Below are 13,928 nucleotides of genomic sequence, written 5' to 3' on the forward strand. Positions count from 1 at the left end.
TGGGGTTAGTTGGAAAATAATTTTGGCATCGTAAGACTCCTTTAGAAACAAAGATTCTCACTGGAAGAGCTGTGTTTAGAATAAGTAAAGCAATGGATTGAAAACACAATCCCCAGATAACTGACAGAAAGTGCACCACTGAACGGAAGAGAGCAATTCAGACACACACACACACACACACACACACACACACACACACACACACACACCCCTATAATACCATGTCATAGTTGGTGCCTTGGGGTTTCTATTGCTGTGAAGACCATGACCACAGCAGCTCTTATAAAGGACGACATTTAATTGGTCCTAGCTTACAGTTCAGAGGTTCAGTCCATTATCATCATGGTGAGAACCATGGTAGCGTCCAGGTAGTCATGGCACTGGAGGAGCTGGATTCTCACGCCACCACAGTTGGATTCTCTAGGACAGCTACTTGTGCAGAATTTGGGATGCAAAATATTATCAGGGCTCGACACTAGTGAAAGGAAGAGAGAGAGGGAGGGTAACTAAAAGAAGATGTGAGTTTCAACAAAAACTCCAGGCTATTTTGGTCCTGCAGAACCATGGGACACCTCTGGGCCTCCAGTCTCCTGCCTGTTACAGGATGCTAGCTGCCTCGGCACAAACATGGCCTTGAGCACGGCGGCCCTGCGAGGCAAAGGGACAGAGATGTAATGGGGTGTGTAGAGAATACTGAGAAACCACGGCAAGTGGGGTGCAGTAACAGGGCCTGGGAGGCAGATGGGTGGGCGGGCGGGCGGACATAGCCAGGGAGCTCTTTGCAGCCAGGCCAGCCTTTGAAGGGGCTGAGAGCTGCAGGCTGACTGCTGACTGGGTTTCCGGGAGGTCAGGCAGGAAGCTAGCAGGTTCTGGGAAGTGGATGGAGCCCCTCATTTACTACAGACAACTGTGCCCCGGTGTTCTTGGTCACCTTATTTTGACAGTCTCTTTTGGCCAAGCATAATTAATTCCGGAACGTCTCACCCCTACCTTCCGCCTCTGTTTCTCTTGGCTCATTTTTCAGTCTCCTTGTTAAATAAACGAAGGGCAGTTTGAAGGTAGGATGATGAAGGATAGGCATGCAGGCCCTCTACAGCAGGCTAGCGCCTTCCACGCATCCAGCCTCAGCAAGCTCCATTCCTCCAGGCCCTGTCCAAGCCACCGGACATCGCAACTCCTTGAAGTGTTTGTAAAATCGCACCACGGTCAAGTGAAAATCTGGAAAACAAACCCCAAATCCTTGTATGCATTCTGTTTGTTCTCCCGTGGTCTATGCACAAGCACTCGGTGTCGTCTGGGGCAGTGCATACACTTTTAAAAACTGTTTCATCATGAGTCTTTTGCAGATGGGTACAAACATGCTCTTTCTGTGTTCGCTGAGGTGTCTGGGTAGTACTGGGCACGTGACATGTGTGCTCCTGGGTTTTGGTACTGAACGAAACTCCACTTCTTTTAGAAGGAATGTTCCAAATGCAATTTAATTACAACCATCTATAAACACTTCGCGCTGCTGCGGTTTCCTCTCGGAAGGAAAGCAACCATGAAGTGATTGGGGGAGCCACATATGGGAACTCAACTTCGTTTATCTAGAAAACAGGAAAACAGGCCTGATTCTAGCTTCTCAGCGAGGACCGAGGGGGCTTCCAGAGCCACACCAAAGCGCCAGGACTTAATGGACCCGGGTTAGGATGCATGGCTCTCGAACTATTAACCCGTGGAGCCTCCAAGTCTCTTACGTCATGCAAGGCATTAGTGAGCCCCACATAGGTTTGACACGGTGCTTCAAATAAAGAAAATGTGACATCCTCCTCCCCTGGCGTGCCGTGTAATTGAAATTCGTCTGAAATGGATGGCTCCTCAGACAAGTGATTCATCCAGTGGAGCCCGGGGACTCTGGGAGCCAAGAGCTTCTCAGGAGGTCTGGGAGGTGAAAGCCATTTAATAATAACACCCAGACGTTTTTCACCTTCGTTCCTTCCTGAGCACAGAGTGGAGTTTTCCAGAGGCTACACGGCCTATGATGACATCGTCGCGGTGGCAAAGAATGGAATGGAGGCTTTGTGGTGCCTTGGGTTTCCTACAATGCAGAGAGAGAGAGAGAGAGAGAGAGAGGAGGGAGGGAGGGGAGGGAGGGAGGGGAGGGAGGGAGGGAGGAGGGAGAGAGAGATATTGATTTTTAAATTATTCATATATGTGTGTGTCTGTGTGCGGGGTATGGACTTATGTTCTGGTGCCTGTCGAGATCAGAAGAGGGCATTGGAACCCCTGGAGCTGGAGTAAAAGGCTGGTGAGAGCCACCCCACATGGGTGCTGGCGGCTGAACTCCAGAAGAGTCACACACTCAGTTACGGAACCAAGGCTCCAATCCTACAATTGTCTAAGGTTGTGTATTTTCAGAGGTAACTTTGCTTTTAGTATTTTAGTATTTAATACTTTAGTATTTTTATTTTAGTATTTAGTGTTTTAGGATTTTGAATGTGCTCCTATTTTGCCTCCTATAATCTCTGTACTTTGTCACTGCTCCAAAGCTTGGTATTTATTTGGAAGCTTAACAACAAAAACATACTTTGTTATTATTTAAGAAACGTTTCAAAAATTTTCTTAAAAAATTACCTTAAACTTACTACTTTAAGAGTCTATTTTTTTATGGAATAATTAGAAAATTAGCTGGGTGATGGTGCACACATCTTTAATCCCAGCACTTGGGAGGCAGAGGCAGGTGGATTTCTGAGTTTGAGGCCAACCTGGTCTGCAGAGCAAGTTCTAGGACAGCCAAGACCACAACACTCAGAGAAACCCTGTCTTCATAAACAAACAAACAACCTCAAAGAAACATTATTGCATATTTTGTCTCTTGAAGGGTGGATCACTGGACATAACTCCAAGAGATAAGACACAGTTTCTCTAGTCATACCTGTAGCATCTAAGTTTAAGACAATGAAGACAAGACAAAAAAACTGAAATAGCAGAACCCCTGACTCACCGGAGAGGGTCATGTCATGGAGAAGTCAATCCTCTGTCTATCTTTAAGGACCCCCATAGTATACCACATTGTGTCTTATGCAACAAAACAATTTCAATGTCATTTTGAAACTGACCTGAGTTTGAAGAAAAAGAAATGTCCCAAATGTAGATATAATGAGGTCTTTAAAAACTAAAGTTGGCTTCAGGTTTTCAAACCGGAAATAGAGAAACTGTTACATGGTGTATATTGTGCTGGCTAGAAAGTTCTATGCGTGACAAGGAGGTCTTGCCTGGCTGACATTGGTACATGCTGGCTGCATTAAAAGCTTGAAAAACAGATGCCATTGCCAAGCCACTAAAGTGTAATAACTTATAATATTTCATATTTCAGGTAAACACAAAGACTAAGTTTGAATGTCATTCACAGATTTGCACCTGTACCTTAAAAATAGACTAACTGGGGCTGGAGAGATGGCTCAGCGGTTAAGTGGAACAGTAAGAAGAGTGTCCTCCTCCTGAGGGCTACATTCTCATCCCAGCACCTACCTCAGGTGATTCACAACCTTGGATAACTCCAGTTCCAAGAGACTCAATGCCTGTACACACACACACACACACACACACACACACACACACACACACACACACACACACAGAGAGAGAGAGAGAGAGAGAGAGAGACAGAGAGAGAGAGAGAGAGAGAGAGAGAGAGAGATTTCTTTTTAAAAAGGAATTTTTTTAAAGTACACAAATTGGCAGGACATGGTGGCAAAAGCCTTTAATTCTAGCATTTGGGAGGCAGCAGCAGTGGTCCTCTGAATTCGAGGCCAGCCTGGTCTACAGAGTGCATTCCAGGACAGCTAGGGCTACAGAAAGAACCTGTCAAAACAAACAAACAAAAAGTTAAAAAAATAGATCTATAGGTTTGCTGTTTTGCTCATACTTGTCCGTATTGGTCTCAATCACTGAAGATCATTTATTACATAAACTAGACTGAGCAGTGATGGAGGATTTCAAGTTTCATGGTTTATTCTGGTGTGGCTGGCATTGAGTGTGCAAAAGGTAAGTGGGCACACAATGTTGCTTCTCCCAAGGGGTGGTTTCCCACTGTGCCTCTGTAGAAGGAAGGAAGTCCAGGCTCTCTTAAAAGTGTCCCTTATAAGGATGGAGAGATGCTTCAGCGCGTCAGACTGCATATTATTCTGCAGGGAACCCACAGTTTTGGTTTCCAGCATCCAAGTCAGGTGGTTTACAAACACCTGTAACTCCAGCTTCCAGGATCTGCTGCCCTCTTCTGGCCTCTGAGGGCACTTGCACACACATGTGAACATGTACACACACATACAAATTTTAAAAAAAGAATGTTCTTAATAATACAATAAACATTTATTTCATTAAATTTTACTTTTAAACACACTTATTTGAGAACAAGGTAGATTCATATATATTTATTAAAATGTCTTATTGAGTGTTAATTAATTAATTAATTAAGAAAGTTTCTTACTGTGTAGTCCCAACCAGCCTGGAACTCTCTGTGTAGACAGGCTGGCCTCAAACTCACAGAGGCCACACCTGCCTCCGAGTGCTGAGATGGAATGAATGATAATGCACCGGACCTCATTTTAACATGTAGGGAATTCACATAAACCATCCGTTGATCCAGAACTACAATGGGTGACTCCAAGTAACACTTGTGGGACTGTGCGAGTTGCCAGTTGAACTAACCACTGTCTAATGGAGCACCATTTGATCTGGAGGAATTGGTGTAGAACTGTGGTTATTTACTGTGTATCTGGAATTTTTCTTTTCTTAATAATGACACTTAAGGAGAACAACAAGTATTCCTGGTTGATAATTATAAAATTTTGTGTTCTTATGTAAATTTAAATTTATTTATTTATTTGGAAATCCTTCCTCCAAAATATTGAGTGGTTATCAGTGTTGTCAAATGGGATTTTTTATATTGAGCACAATATTAGAAGTACTATCTAACCCTGTGAACTAGTAGCTTCCAAGAGAAAGATGTACGATCCTAGAAAAATGTGTTCAAAGTTCAAGGCAGATCGCTGGCTTCTGCTGCTGTCCTGTGTTCTGATTAGTCCTACTACTGTCCTGAGTTCTGATTGGTCCTACTACTGTCCGGCGTTCTGATTGGTCCTTCACATGGCTTCAGCTCTGACTTCGTACCAACCCTTAAGAAACATCCGTTTGCCAAATTTTGTTCTAGTATCAACAGAGCATATCGTAACTATTTGAAAGCCTATTAAAACACGCCTCTCCTTTTCCAACTACATATCTATGTGGAGCCAAGTTTTCTTCATATTTTTAAGCAAGGGAAAATATTGGAGCAGACTGAACACAGAGACAGCTAAGAATTTCCAGCTGCCTTCTGTTAAGGCAGATGCTAGGAAGCGGGCAGCAATGAGAACAGCGTTGCTCTTCCCGCTGCGTTTGCCTTAAAGAGCCTTCCTCTACCCCCAGACGTTACCCATGTTATGCTTATTCTTTTAAAAACAATAAATTTATTTTCGGTTTTACATTTTCTTTTCTTATATAGTAAATGTTGGTAGATAAATCTTAAAGTTTGGGGACTAATCAATTATAGTATAGACTATCTTGGGTTTTTAGATTAAAGCACTTAAGAAATGCTGTCCTGAATGGTTGAGAACCTGTAAATGTTGGGAAATGGGCATCCCCTGGAGGAGGAAAGGAATTCTACCTAACTTCAGGAGGAGACAACCGAGAAAAGGCCACATGGCTGTCGCCAGTCACTCCTCTTGGTTCAATTGGAGAGGACCAAGCAGAAGACTGACCAGGACTGGACCACTTAATTGGATACAGCAATTGTCTGTGAATGGAGAGGTACTTTTCTGAGACGTAGGATTAGGAGGTCCCAAATGGGCATTTCTAAGAAAAGGAAAAGAACCCAGACTTTAGTGCATCTAACCAAAAATTTCAAACTGTATGTTTAGAACCATTAGATTTTATTCTTTTATCCCAAAGCAGAGAAAAATAACTATGGGATTTTAAAACTGGCTGAGGTTTTACACTTTAAATAAGTAAAACCACCCAAAGTCCAGATCAGTGCTAAAGAAATGAAGGTTCTGCCACCCACTCCTTTCCTTAAGGTTTATGTGTGTGGTGGTTTGAATGAAATGGCTCCATAGATCCTCAGGAAGTGGCACTATGAGGTGTGGCCTTGTTGGAGTAGGTATGTCACGGGGGTAAGCTTTGAGGTCTCAAGCCAAGCCCGATGGCACTCTCTCTTCCTTGTCTGTAGAGCCAGATGTAGAAGTCAGTTCTTTCTCTAGCAAACATGTCTGCCTGCATGTTGCCATGGACCGAACCTTTTAACTGCAAGCCAGCCCCAGTGAAATGCTTTCTTTGATGAGTTGCCTTGGTCATGGTGTCTCTTCACAGAGTAGAAAGCCCCACTAACACAGTATGTGAATACGGCATTAGCTGATTCCCCTTCTCTCTCCTCTCTTCTCCCGTCTTCTCCCCCAGAACTACCTCTTGTAGCTCGGGGTAGTTTCAAACTCACATCTAACTGAAGATGACCTGGAATCTCTGGCCTCCTGCCTCCGCTTCCCTAGTTCCAGGATTAAGCTTGTGTGTCATTTGCCCAGCTTACGAAAAGGTAGCAACCGTATGCAGGGCGTCAAGCATGCTGGACAAGCACTCCAGTAACCTGCTCAACCCCCCAGTCTGGCGTCGGCCATCTTGAATTGGAAGGGTGGGTGAGCTTTGCCTCTGAGGAAGCTGAGTGCGGTAGTTTGGAGTTTCTTGTTGACTTTGGCTGGAGCTGAAAGAGGTGTTGGCCCCCACTGAAGTGCTTGGGTCCCCTTGTAGTGAAGGCCTGAACACAGCACAATAGCAGGTGACCTCAGAGAAGACTTAACTATGAGAGCACAGGCATTGCCCCATCAGTACCGGAGTGTTGAAACTTTAATTTACAACCTTACCTCTATTGATTCCCAAGACAAATTCTTTTACCTGATGGAAAACTAAAACATTTTATGAGCATTAAAATCAGCTGGTGAATGGAATTATGGTGTGTCTTATTCTACCTGCGTCCTGGTGATTGTCTAAGCAAGAACTTTTTAAAAAAATTTTTTTTCATCTTTATTAACTTGAGTATTTCTTATTTACATTGGGATTGTTATTCCCCTTCCCGGTTTCCCGGCCAAAATCCCCCTAATCCCTCCCCCTCCCCTTTTCTATGGGTGTTCCCCTCCCCATCCTCCCCCCATTACCGCCCTCCCCCCAACATTCGCGTTCACTGGGGGTTCAGTCTTGGCAGGACCAAGGGCTTCCCCTTCCACTGGTGCCCTTACTAGGCTATTCATTGCTACCTATGAGGTTGGAGCCCAGGGTCAGTCCATGTATAGTCTTTGGGTAGTGGCTTAGTCCCTGGAAGCTCTGGTTGGTTGGCATTGTTGTCATGGGGTCTCGAGCCCCTTCAAGCTCTTCCAGTCCTTTCTCTGATTCCTTCAACGGGGGTCCCGTTCTCAGTTCAGTGGTTTGCTGCTGGCATTCGCCTATGTATTTACTGTATTCTGGCTGTGTCTCTCAGGAGAGATCTACATCCGGCTCCTGTCAGCCTGCACTTCTTTGCTTCATCCATCTTATCTAATTGGGTGGCTGTATATGTATGGGCCACATGTGGGGCAGGCTCTGAATTGGTGTTCCTTCTGCCTCTGTTCTAAACTTTGCCTCCCTATTCCCTCCCAAGGGTATTCTTTTTCCCCTTTTAAAGAAGGAGTGAGGCATTTGCGTTTTGGTCATCCTTCTTGAGTTTCATGTGTTCTGTGCATCTAGGGTAATTCAAGCATTTGGGCTAATAGCCACTTATCAATGAGTTAAGCAAGAACTTTTACGATTTTTTTCCATGAAGCTCAGAGGTAATGTTTCAATAGTCTGACTATGTGCTTTTGTAAAACCTCATATTAAACAAACAGCCCTTCAATTAGAACTATGGGTTCAATTTTTCTTTTAGCAGAGCCTTCTGTAGAGAAAGGAAGACTGGCCTTGCAATTAGGAGCTCTGGGTATTGTATTCCCACTGACAGGCTGACATGTGTGGGGCATAAGGACACAGAAACATGTCCCAGGCACTGTGCTATGCACATCTCCAAGATTATTTGGTTCCATTTTTCCACACCCCAAAGTTAAGCAGAAATCGGGCCCTGTCAGGAGTGGGAAAATGGTGAGCAGTGGCAGAGCTGGGGCACAGCCCACTCAGACAACAGTCACACAGCAACGGGACAACATTGACATGTGTGGAAGAAAAGTGCTCGTTTCCACCACACTAAGGAAGGATTGGGGTAGCTCACCAGTGGAGCCCTTGCCTCATGTGCACACAGCCTGGCTTTGATTCCCAGCACCACGAATTGCTAAGAATAGTTTGCTCTGATGAAATAGCTGATACTGAATTATTCTCTTACCATGTGCTATAGAATGCTAAAACTCAATGGTGGTGTTGTACTTCTTTATCCGACGTAACTTCCAAATATGGCTCTGTGAGGTTTCGTTTGATTAAGGACAGGAAGAAATGGTCAAGAAATGTTGTATCTAAGACCATGTGCGTGGCAAGCTCTGCCTCAACCTCATTCTGTAATCACCCTCATATCCCACCTCCGGGGGAGCTCATCAATACCCAGATGATCGTTGGCTCTAGGGCATGGCTCTTCATTAAAGATTAAACGGCACCCAGTTTATGACTTGATCTGAGGTTTCAGTTGGACTGCTGAGGACATGAGGCCACTCTTCCGTACTCATCCGCTGTGTGCCTTATCCTTGAATTTCTTCATTCTCCACACAGCCACGAAATTCCTTATCTCCTGTGTGGTTTGCAAAGCTACCTGGGACAGTGACTTCTTGCCCACGAGGCAGGAGAATACATGCCCGGCTCTAGAGTCCATCCCGAGTCTCTTCACTCACAAGGGTAATTTTACACCTGTTCCGCAGAGGCCAAATTCAATGACTTGTGAGACTGCAATTGCACACCGTTTAAAACCTCACTTCACCTCAAGTATTTATCCATTTCCAAAATACCACTCTTTCATGTTCCCCTGAAGTCCTATGTTGTTTTAAGTCACTAGCATAGAAGAAATTATTTCCATTTTCTGTTTGTTAAATCACATGCCCACATGTACAGATGTCTGTTTTTTTGTGTACTGGAAGTTACCCACAGAACTTTAGGAAAGTAACATGAATGCTTTAAAAAAAAATCTCCGACCTTACAAAAGAAAAGTATTATTTGGATGCAATGAAGGCAAACGAGGCTAGGGAAGCCACGGGCAAAGAAGGGTAACAACAGAGCTTGGTCCATTTGCTTGCATAGTCGGTGAGACCCCACGCTGCGGACATCCGAGAAGAAAAACACATCCGCATTCTTCACACGAAACCAAGACCTGAGCGGCTTCCCAAGCCCTGTACAGCGTCTGTGGTGGTTGGTATTAGCTGCCAGACAGGATCGAGTTAGCTGGAAGGGGGGGGCTCTGGGTTTATGTTTGAGAGCTTGTTTTGATTGTACGGGGAGACCTGTCGTAACTGTGGGCAGGAACACTCCCTGAGTGGGAACCCTGGGCTGCGGGAGATGGAGCGGGTGAAACAGAGTAGCAGCATCCGTTGTGCTCCGCAGGCTGTAGGGATGACGTCACGGCTTCCTCGACTCCCTCCCACGGCAGAGTTCGGACATTGAATTGGGAGCTAAAACAAACCCTTCCTTCCTAAGTTGCTTTTGGCAGGTCATGTTATCACAGGAACAGGAAAAGAAGCCAAGAATCATCCGATTTCAAAGGAAACTCTTACTCTGACTTAAAAGGGAAAAGTCGAGCTGCAGTTTTCCGCGTACCAGGTCCATTTCATCTTCCAGTAAAGGCTCTCCTGCAGGACTGACTTCCGAGTTCCGCGTTTGCTTAACGGCTGTGACATATTCCGAGTGCATGAGTCAAACATTTTGACACAGATATCACTTTCACCCAACCACGTACATACAGGCAGGTGGGCACAATGGCCAGCCCTGTAATCCCAGGCCTCAGGAAGCAGGCAGGGAGAGTCTGGGTTCCAGGTCAGTCTGGACTACCTAGCTAGATGCTGCCTCTAAATAAATAAGCAAACAAAGATACAGGCGTAGTTATGTTCGAGATGAACAGGCAGCAAATAAATAGCACCCGGTGTTAATGGATGCAGGGAGAGAAAGCCGTCTAACTCCTCTTGTGCTTCTGAACCTTTTCTGTGAAAGGCAGAGCCGCGAATGCTGGCAGAGGGGGACTGGCGATCTAATGGGTGAAGAGATGACAAAGTCACTGTATGTCTAGGGACCGTGCCCAGAGAACTAGGCCTCCCAACAGCACTCGGGATGGATCGACAAAGGAGAGGCATGGACTTGGAAAGCTGGAATCCTCGTGGACAAGCCTGGGGTCGCTGGGAGCTGTTTATACCAGGTTAACCCGACTTTGCTTCAGAGATAAAAACCAAGACAAACAAAAATCCTAAATGAAAAAAATTACGGGGGCATATAGAAGAATCTAGATTTTAAAAACAATATAATAAATATTTCATGATTTTTTTTCATGATTTTTTTAAAGTGGGGTGGCAACATCAATACAAGTGGGTTTTAATTAATTTATTTAGAATATTGAATACCTGTTCTGTAGTGACATCATCCAAGGCACTGAGGATTAAAAAGAGCAAACAAGATGGTCATGGTCTTGCTTCTCAGGAGAGAAATATCACTACTCCAAAGCCCAGATAAGCAAGCTGGGGGCAAGCTTTTGTAGTAAGTACTGTGGAGAAGCCACGGCAGAGATGAACAGTGTAGGGAGGGGGTCTCCTTCAGTGAGGGTCCATCAGGCTCTGAAGTGCTCTGAGGGTGAGAGGGTGAAAGGCTCCTTGCTGTGAGAAACGGTGGGGACAGTCAGTTTCAGGAGTGGGCAGCAGGGTAGATTGTTGAGGTGGGAAAAGCCCTGGAGACAGGAGCGCCACCCCACTTGGAAGATGACTGGGTGACAGGACATCGGTAAGTTCAGGATGAAGCTGGAGCAGTAGGCATGAAGGCTGTGGGTAAAGACTGTCCTGGCCTGTCCTTTTGAAACTTTCGATGGTTGTTTAAAATCTACTTTTATCTGTTATTTGAAAACCTGTCATCTTGGGATACAATAAAAGAGAATAAAGGGAAGGATGATAAATTTAGAGGGGAAAAAGAAAGAAATCCAGAAGTATAACAAGTGAGAGGCTGGCCTAGACCCGTGTCTGAAGCCTGGCTCCAGTGTCCCTCAGTGACCTTGGACAAGGTACTCGGCCCCTTTAAACCAGATAAGAGAGACTAGGATTAGCCTTCAGAGGAGCCTTCTGCATTCCCTAAGGACCGCCTCTCTGTCAGGTTGGATACGGTTTGCTGAGCCAGGAAACTGGTGTGGTAGCCTCTCTGCTTGGTTAGGCCTCACCATTGCCTAGCGTCCAACGGAGTTGGTCCTAGACCAAACGTAGAACCTCAGATTCATTTTGATCATATTGCCAGTAAATGATATTCTCAGATCTTATCCTCAGGTATTATTCGATTGTTCAAAAGATTGAGAGGACTAGGATAGCCGAATTCTGGAAAGCAATTTGAGACTTTGGGCTCTTTGATCAGGAAAGAAATTGGTAAAAAGTGGAGACAGTATTTTGTGGCACAACTTGTGAATTCTCAAAGTTGGAATTACTAAGCTAAAAAATGTTTCACTTTTTTTGTGTATTAAAATTCAACAGTGTCTCAATTATATTTAAGGGCATAAAATATTTATAAGATAATGAAACTTTAAACGTATTACAATTCTACCATTTTAGAAATGACTTAGTTTTAAGACAAGCACAAATAAAATAATTTATCCTGTATTAAAAGAGAATCAGGGTAAAAGTTAGGTTTAAGTGCATAACTGCTCCCATTTTACAAAGATGGAAAAACACAAAACCACTTAGTGTTTGACAAATTTACATTGTTATGCGACAAAAAGAGCTTGCCTGGAACGATACAAGGCCACCAAGCACAGCTTCCTGCACCAAGCTTGTGTGAAAATCCCAGGAATTCTGCTCCAGGGGCCCAACTGACACAGCCTCCTATAGCGGGTGGGGCTCTGGGGTACCTATGCCCCCGGGGAGGTTCCTGCACCAGCCTCACAGGGGAAAAAGGACACTAAGACCTAGTCCTTTCCTGAACATTGTAAATGTCCCTGCTGAAAGAAGAAAGGTAATTTGAACAAAACGAGAGATGTTCAACCAATTAACTACTCTAGATTCGAAAGTTGAAGTTCAGAAACAAAACCAAAATGAACAAGCCAAGACCCGGTGCCTCCAGTAGTGACCAGTCCGTAATACTGGCATTATCTGGACTCCAGCCAAGGCAGTTTTGTCTCCCCTTGTCACAAATGCTCAGTTTGTAGAGAGAATATCTGTGTACTGTATGGATGCATTACTTGTCAATTAAGAATACCTATGGCCTATAGGAAAGTGTAGAATAAAAGGCAGGATCTGGGAGGCAGGAAGAATTCTGGGATAGAGCCAAGTGTGGGAGATTGGCCCAGGAAAATGTGCGGAGACAACACATGGGTACCTGAGCCCAGGTAACCAACCAGTTACCTGGCAGAATGTAGACTAGAATAGATGGGATATTTTAAGTTAAAACTAGTCAGAGAAGAGCCTGGTATATGGCCAAAGTATTTGTGAATAATTTTGAGCCTGAGCCTTATTTCTGGGACCAGGGGCTGGGAGGAAGAACCGGGACTGGAGTTCGGTATCAGTTTGTGATTACATTTCACCTCAGCCATTCCCTCAGCCCTCTTCATACTTACTCATTTGCCCGTGCCCCAGGGTAGACTCTCAGTGAGGGAACATCCCTCACCCTCTCCATAGCCCCTCTATGGCCAGACATCACAGTAATTGAATGGCTTGCCCATGACCTCACAGCGTCATAAGAAAACCTAAGACTTGGAGCTGGAGAGGTGGCTCAGTGGCTAAGTGCACTGGCTGCTCTTCCAGAGGACCCGAGTTCAATTCCCAGCATCCACATGGTGGCTCATGACCAACTCTAACTCCAGTCCTGGGGAATCCCATGCTCTCCTCTGGTTTTCAAAAAGTACCAGGTACACACTCTACACAGACATACATGCAGAATGAAGGCCCATACATTTACAGTAAAAACAACCAAAACCGAAATAACAAAACACCTTAATCCTTAGACTCGGGTAAGACTCTGACTTGGTGTGTAGCTCGGCACAGGTACTCTCAAGGCCGACGCTTCATCTCTCCATCATGTAGCGTTCCGGTCGTTAAGCACTGGGAAATGGTGGGGAGAAATGGCTATTGTGATTGCATCTGAAAGACGGCACAATGAGAGGCCTTCAGAGCCTGCGAAGTCAGGTTTGTTTTAAACACTCACACAGACCTCCTGCCTCTGCCTCCCAAGTGCTGGGACTGAAAAGGCGTGTGCACGCCCAGCTTCTGGCATGACACGGGCTTCTAGTTACGCTGTAAATAATTGTGTTAAAGTAGACGCACAGCGAACCTGACCTAGAGAGCTAACATTCAATGCGAGGTTTGACTGCGGTGTTCTAACATTTTTTTTTTAAAAGCAAGGCTTCTCTTAAAAGTATGTGGTTTTAAAGGAAAAAAACCAATACCTTGTATCAAAAAATTAAGATGTCTCTGTAATTCCCTCAGACAAACACTTCATCTCAGGGAAAATCCTGCTGCACCTGCCCTGTGGTGCTAGATATTAGCTCCCCCATGTTAAATATTCTTCCCTAAACTATATCCGAGTATCCAACTGGGATCCTAGGAATCTCAAAATTGTACACATCCAAGGCAAGATTCAATTCACTGCCCAATTTGTTCCCATTTTCCTAGAAATCTTGGCCAATGGTGCCCCCATTCTTGTTCCTACCAAAACTCAGTCATTTTCCTTTTCGGACAGCTTGTCTG

Source organism: Rattus rattus, chromosome 7 (genome assembly GCF_011064425.1).
Source record: "Rattus rattus isolate New Zealand chromosome 7, Rrattus_CSIRO_v1, whole genome shotgun sequence".
Classification (NCBI taxonomy): domain Eukaryota; kingdom Metazoa; phylum Chordata; class Mammalia; order Rodentia; family Muridae; genus Rattus; species Rattus rattus.